The sequence below is a fragment of the Elephantulus edwardii genome, unplaced genomic scaffold, assembly GCF_000299155.1.
Source record: "Elephantulus edwardii isolate Elephantulus edwardi_28Jun2011 unplaced genomic scaffold, EleEdw1.0 scaffold00023, whole genome shotgun sequence".
Lineage (NCBI taxonomy): Eukaryota > Metazoa > Chordata > Mammalia > Macroscelidea > Macroscelididae > Elephantulus > Elephantulus edwardii.
In genome coordinates this window covers 4,401,497-4,409,369 of record NW_006399773.1, presented here as the reverse complement: position 1 = coordinate 4,409,369, position 7,873 = coordinate 4,401,497, and the positions used below count along the sequence as shown (strand labels likewise).

The 7,873-nt window shown below is 41.7% G+C and overlaps 1 pseudogene; it reads left to right on the top strand.

The window, feature by feature from the left end:
* Positions 1 to 5,392: 5,392 nt before the first annotated feature.
* On the top strand, positions 5,393 to 6,365 carry LOC102851765 (annotated as a pseudogene).
* The last annotated feature ends 1,508 nt before the right edge of the window (positions 6,366 to 7,873 follow it).

Here is a 7,873-nt window from a genome sequence, read left to right as displayed (position 1 = left end):
ATATGGTTAGTGAAAGGCTGTGACCACTTACATAAGCAATTTTATATTTTTATGCAACATACTCCACAATGGTTTTGTTAGCACATACATATGGCATCATTCAATAGTCATAAAGTAACACAGAAAAATTGTCCAGATCATTAAGAGGTACCCCCTGAGTAAAAAAAAAAGAGAGAGAGGAAGAAGAAAGGCAGTGGAGTTTTCATAGTTGAAAGTTCTGGAAATTTTCCAAAATCTCCTATCTTTAATACATATGTATAAAGTTAACCAACATATTCATAACCTTTATAGTCAAATGGAAAACGGACCTCCTAAGCTGGGGAGAATGTGTTGGCTTGAATTCCTTCCCCTCAAGCAGCTGAGCACCTGGTTTTTGACACTTCACAAATTCTGTGTAGACAAATCCATCAGACAAACTAGAGGAAGTAACGGGACTTTAAATGGACCTATCAGTATTCCATTTATTCAACTGAGCAAAGGACATAAACAACTTTTTCAAATATAATCAAAGAAAAGCTATCTAAAATAAACTGACAAAATAATAAAGATCTAGAATAAACCCCACAATCCTCGTGAAGCTATGATATGAACATGTTAACATGTGTGTTGCTGGTGAAATTACAAATTTGTTAATTTTCTGGAAAAACAGTTTGGTAGAATGATTCACTCAGCTTTTTCATTCAACAAATGTTGCACTGGTGCAACCCTGGTGAAAAGCATTTTGCCACTTCCTTAGAAAGTTGAGAATGAAAATACATTTGATCCAGCATTCACACTACAAGGTATGTATTCCAGAGAAATTCAACACAAACTGACTTACACAGATCATGTATTATTGCAGTATTTCCAACAGCAAAGAGTTGGAAATAGCACAAGCATTCATCAATAAACCAATGATTAAACAAACTCTGGTACAGTCACGTTGTTGTTGTTGTTGTTGTTGTTGTTGTTGTTGTTGTTATTGTTGTTGTGTGCCATCGAGTCACCTGAAACTCATAGCAATCCTAATATGTACAATAATTCTGACCCTGCCATATCCCGAGCCAATCTCACTGACTCTGACACACCTATCCCCATTACCCCAGTCACTGTGTCAGTCCATTTTCTTTGGGGGTCTTCCTCTCCTACACCGTCCCTCCACTCTTCCAAGCATGAGTCCTTCTCCAAGGACTAGTCCCTCCTAGCCATGTACCCAAAGTATGTGAGATGGAACTTCAAAATCCTTGCCTCCAAGGAGAAATTTGGTTTCACCTTCTTTAAAGACAGACCTGTTCATTCTCTTGGCAGTCCATGGTATGTTCAATACTCTTCTTCAGCACCACAACTCAAAGGCATTGATTCTTCTTCTACCATCCTTATTCATCCAGTTCTCTGATGCATAGCAAGTAATTGCAAAAAACTATGGCCTGACTCATCATACTTAAATCTCTAGACTGACATGATTGCTCTTTATCACTTTGTAGAAGTCTCTGACAGCAAACTTCCCCGGTGTAATTTGTCTTTTAACTTCTTGACTGCTGGTGCCAAGAATGTTGATTGTGGAACTGAGCAAGCTTTAATTGTTAACAACCTCAATCTCCATCTAGCATGGTGCTGTCAATTGACCCTGTGGCAAGAATCTTTGTTTTCTGACTGTTAAGCTTCAATCCATATTGAAGACTGCAGTCTTTGACCTTTTGCAACAAATGCTTCAGGTCCTCTTCAGTTTCGGCAAACAAGGTTGTATCATCTGCATAGTGCTGGTGAATCTTCCTCCAGTCCTGATGACACCTTCCTCCTCATAAAATCCAGGTTTCCGAATGATCTGTTCCACATACAGATTGAAAAGGTATTAGAGTATTAGTCATCACAAAAAAATTACCCAGACTTCATGAAACACTGCACGACATGGACGAATCTAAAACAAATCGTGCTAAATGACATGTCAGAATGGCAATTAGGGTGTAAGACCACTGTAAGGATAAGGAAAGTTTTTACATACGGATTGAGTCCATTTTGGAGGGTTAACCAAGATAGGAAAAGGAAGAAAGAGTTGGACAATGGTACTGCCATGGTCAGTCCCTGGCCCCTCTTCTTCTGGTTTCTGCTACAAACATTCCCCAGGACAGCACACAGTAGTGCCCTTCCTCTAACATAGGGAAGTTAGCAGAAATTAAAACCATGTGCATGCTTAAAGTTACCCACCAATTGCTTCTCATGTAAATGTTTAGGGGGAAAGGCAACACTGCAAGTTGTATTTCAGGTGATTTAGACATATATATAGAGAGAAGTGAAAAAAATAGATATCCGTTTGTGTGTACAGAGTGTTGCATACTTGAAGAGCAAGAGATAACAAACAATGGCTGACGACCAACTGTGACCAATATCTTCTTTTACAAATAAAGTTTTATTGAGACACAGTCCCCTCCATTTGTATAAGTTGTGCTCCCACGTAATAAAACAGAGAGAAAACAGAGTTGAGAAATCACAGAGCCCTTATAGCCCCAAAGCCTGAACTACTTACTTTTGCCCCTTTGATAGGAAAGGATTGCAGAGTCTGGTCTAGAGGGATGAATTACAGATGTTGCAACTCCCTCATTATCTCTCTATTATCCATAATACAGACAAAAGTATTGGACTGCTACAGTTAGAAAAAGCATTTCATAAATAATTTTCTTTTTCATCATTGTAAGACTACACTATAAATTGATGAATGGTTATTATTGAATGCAGTTTGGTCCTCATCCATAGTTAAATAGCTTATAATGGAGACTATAAAATGACTATGTCACAAACATTAGTTTTTAATGCTACATTTCAGGCACTTCTCTAAGTGCTTTGCCACTATCCGCTTATCCAACCCTTATAATCATTTAGCAGAACATGGATTATCTTCATTAACAGATGAGGAAACTGAAACACAAATATACTAAAGAATTCAACCAAGGCCAAATACTCATATGTGAAATTTCAGGACTCCAGCAACCAGTGCTTTAAGGCCAAACAGGGCAGTTTCCTTGGAAATATCTACCTTTAACCCTGCCTTCTTCTCCGGAATATTTAGGAAGACCCTCAATCAGAAGATTGACACAGTAACTCTAACAAGATCTCATGTCAAAAGTCATGAGGGTAAAAAAAAAAAGTCATGAGGGTGGGACAGGATAGGGCACAGTTCATATCTGTTGTTCATAAGGTTGCCATGAGTCAAATCAGTTCCAGGGCAACTAGTAACAACAATGTGGAGATTTTAAGTAATACTCAAGTTCCAAAGCTATCAGCAGAGACAAAAGAAGACAGGCATATGGGAGCACAGCAAGCTGAATTTTCAGTTTAGACAGTAGAACAAAGTGGATCCTAGGAAGAGATGAGGTAAACAAATGGGGAAAAGAGAAGGAGGAGTAGAGTAAAGGAGATATTGCAATAGGAGGTGAGATTCAGCAAATGAGGACATAGTCCTCTTTTTTCAAAAAGTAAGAGAAATGGCTAGGGAATGATAGGGAAGATAAAAGGAGAATTGATGCCTTTGATCTGTGGTGCTGGAGAAAAGTATTGAATGTACCGTGGACTGCCAAGAAAACAAACAGACTCATCCTGGAGAGGGTTAAACCAGGCTACTCCTTCGAAGCAAGGATTCTGGGGATTCGTCTGACATACTTTGGGCATGTTGCAAGGAGAGACCAGTCCTTAGAGAGGGACATCATGCTTGGGAGGGTGGAGGGACGGTGCAGGAGGGGAAGACCCTCTATGAGGTGGATTGATTCAGTGACTGGGGTAATCAGGATGGGTGTGTCAAAGGCAGTGCGATTGGCATAGGATAGAGCAGGGTTTAGGGCTGTTGTACATAGGGTCGCTATGAGTCACAAATGACTCGACGGCACATAACAACAACAACAAGTGAAATGGACAAGCCAGGGAAAAGCCTAGTTGTAGATGGATATTATAGATGGATCTTAGCTAAAAGCAGGGAACGCCAGAAAAATGTCTATCTGTGTTTCATTGATTATGCAAAGGTGTTTGACTGTGTGAATCATAACAAACTGTGGCTGGCTCTGAGAAGAATGGGAATCCCAGAACACTTGATTGTGCTAATGCGAAACCTATACTTGGACCAAGAGGCAGTTGTCAGAACAGAGCAAGGAAACACTGCATGATTCAAAATTGGGAAGGGGGTACGCCAGGGATGTGTCCTATCTCCATACCTTTTCAACCTGTATGCAGAACAGATTATCTGGGAGGCTGGGCTCTATGAGGAGAAGTGTGGCGTCAAGATTGAAAGAAGACTATCAACAATCTGCGTTATGCAGATGACACAACCCTGCTTGCTGAAACTGAGGAGGACCTGAAGCCCTTGCTGCAGAGAGTCAAGGACTGCAGCCTTCAGTATGGATTGAGGCTCAATGTCAAGAAGACAACAATTCTCACCACTGGGCCAATTGGCAGCATCAGGATGGATGGTGAAGAGATTGCGATTGTTAACAATTTTAGTTTGTTTGGCTCCACAGTCAACACACTTGGCACCAGTAGCCAGGAAATTAAAAGCCATACTGTGATGGGAAAAGTCTGCTGTTAGGGACCTCTCCATAGCACTGAAGAGCAATAGTGTCACTCTGGAGACTAAAGTGCTTCTGATACAGGCTATGGTCTTTGCAATCACTTGTTAATGTATCAGAGAGTTGGACAATGACTAAGGAGGATAGAAGGAGAATTGATGGCTTTGAGCTGTGGTGCTGGAGAAGAGTACTGAATGCACCCTGGACTGCCAAGAAAACAAACAGATTCATCCTGGAGAGTGTTAAACAGGCTGCTCCTTGGAGGCAATGAATTCTGAGGCTTCATCTGACATACTTTGAACATGTTGTAAGGAGGGACCAGTCCTTGAAGAGGGACATCATGCTTAGGAGGATGGAGGGATGGCACAAGAGGGGATGACCCTCTGTGAGGTGGATTGATTTGGTGACTGGGGTAATCGGGATGGGTGTGTCAGAGGCAGTGCGAATGGCACAGGACAGAGCAGAGTTTAGGGCTATTGTACATAGGGTCACTATGAGTCTCAAGCAACATGAGGGCACATAACAACAACAACAAGCAGAGGAGTAAGTAGTATGGGTAACTTTTTCAGCAGCAGTATGAAGGGTAATTTGGAGTGGAACTCTGTACTACAGAATGCTAGAGAAGTGAGATTGGAAAGATATTTGGAAGACAAAATTGTTAGCTTTTAAATTAAAGGAAAAGAATTGAAAGATTAAAATAAAATGCAGTATGAATACTTGGGCTTAAGAAATATTTTCTTACGAATATGTTTCTATAAGTTTTTTACCAAGAAAGATCATGCATCTTCAGCTTGCACCAGGCATCCTCATGACAATGACATCATCTTTAAATCCCGCACAGCAATCCCTGACAAGCCATGGTGATGCCCAAGGAAGACAGTGTGACCTGGACACCCACCTGCTTCCTTAAGATCATTTAACTTCTGCATGGTTATCCAAAGTGCTTCATCGTGGGTGCAGAAAATGTGGACACCACGCAGAGGCTGCAGCCTGGTAGGTCCCTCTGCCCACCCGCACGTGCCTCCACGGGAAGGCGGTGGTGCTGATGGTGCTGATGGTGCTGGTGGGTAAGAGTACCGTGATGCGCAAGGCCTTCCCGGGCCGCCTGGAGAATAGCCTGGCCCTGGACGAGCTGCTGCCTCCCGTCCAGGGAAACATCAAGTTTGTATTCACCAATGAGGACATCACTGAAATCAGGGACATGGTGCTGGCCAAAAAGTGCCAGCTGCTGCTCATTCTGGGCTCAGATCCATCAACCATTTCGGTGCAGGCCCAGAACACTGGTCTGGGCTGTGAGGAGAACTCCTTCCAGGCTTTGGGCATCACCACTAGGATTGAAGTCCCGAGTGATGTGGCACCATTGAAATCCTGAGTGATGTGCAGCTGATTAAGACTGGAGACAGCGAGGCCACCCTGCTGAACATCTCTCCCTTGTCCTTTGGGCTGATCATCCAGCAGGTGTTTGACGACGGCAGCATCTACAGCCCCGAATTGCTTGACATCACAGAGGAGACTCTGCACACCTGCTTTCTGGAGGATGTGCACAACCTTCCAGTGTACGTCTGCCGCTCAGTGACCCAACTGTGGCCCCAACACCGAACTCAGTCATCAATGAGTACAAGCAGCCCTGGCTTTGTCTGGGAGACTGAGTTCACCTTTCCATTGACTGAGAAGGTCAACGTCGTCCTGGCTGACCCATCTGCATTCGTGGCTGCTTCCCCTGCAGCCAGCTCTGCTGCTGCTGCTCCTCGAGCTACTGGAGCCCCAGCGAAGGCCGAGGCAAAGGAAAAGTTGGAGGAGTCAGCCAAGCATACGAGATTTGGTCTCTTTGACTAGTAACCAAAAAGCCACCAACTCTGCCAGCTTTGGAAAACAAGGAGATAAAGACTTCATCCTCTTAAGACAAGAAAAGAAAGATGATACATCTCCATTAATTGAAGTATTAAAAATGAGATGGAGGCATCTTACTTTGGTAGCTGAGACTTTGGGCTTGGTCTAAAATTTATTTAATAATAATGTTATTATTTCAACGGCAAAGGACTAGACAGAAACACAGTGTACAGAAATAAATGTGTATAGCATCTGTAAAGTTTTAATTATCAACACACATTCTTTTCAAATCGTGCATTGTTTCTATTTACTGATGGAGGTTTTTCAGAGTCACCTTTGAATATACTATCATTCTTGTCCTGATTTTTTTTTCCCCAATCATGTTCTCATTATGTCCTATCAGTTTATGACAACGACATTGCTGCATAGTGACTTCATTACTGCAAAGAAACAATATGAGTTTACAGCAGAAAAAAGCATAATTAAAAGCATAAATTATGGCTGCTGACAAGGCAACAGACATTAACACTGAGATTTGGAACATGATGCAGAAATAGGTTAGGCTTATGTGACCTGAACTTGGGTGTTTTTCCTATAAATAATCCACCTAAAAGTTACTTCATTTTTCTAAACAAGGAAACTACATAGGTCACCCTATATTGTCCCACTACCAGGTCATTTCATCTCCTGCTCCACACTACCCTCATATTAAAAGGAGTTATGAGAAGGTATGAAAGGCCACTGCAACAGGCAGCACTATACACTAGCTGTCATTTATGAAAAGAAGTTATGGGCATTTACTAATAGCTGTCCTTATCTCATACAAAGTTCTGGGAAACTTGTCCGGCATCTAACAGGTATGATGTTCCAACTATCATCTGTTAAGTAAAATCACAGGCTTATAAATGCTTTTAGTATTTAACCTAGAGGGACAGAACCCTACTTCATTGTCTACTCCAACTGACCACCTATTAAAACACAGAAAATTCCTCTCCTGTTGCCAATGTGTTCTAGCGCTGTGAGAGGTGATTTCAGCACGGGCATTTCCAAACACTGTGTATTTTGAAGACAAGGAAAGCTGAGATATACTTTTGATCTTAGAGAAAAGTGTATTTTTACCTACAATGATAAGCAGAGATAGCCAGTAAAGGTACCTCTACTGTGTTACAATAGATGATGATTGACTATGTCGCTGGCATTTTGCAGTGAAGAACTGTGATGAATTTGATAAACCAGAATAAAAGTTTTCTAAGATTACTTTTTACTCAGAGATTTTCAGATCTACAGAATACACCCACAGATACACAAATGTGTGTGTGCACACACACAAAACACCAAGACTCCAAAATTAGGAGCACTGCATGGTTCACAATCAAGAAAGGAGTGTGTCGGGGATGTACCTTTTCTCCTTACCTTGTCAATCTATATGTGGAAGAGATCATTCAGGAGGCTGGACTTAATGAAAAGGAATGTGGCATCAGGATTGGAGGAAGATTCAACAACAACCTGCATTA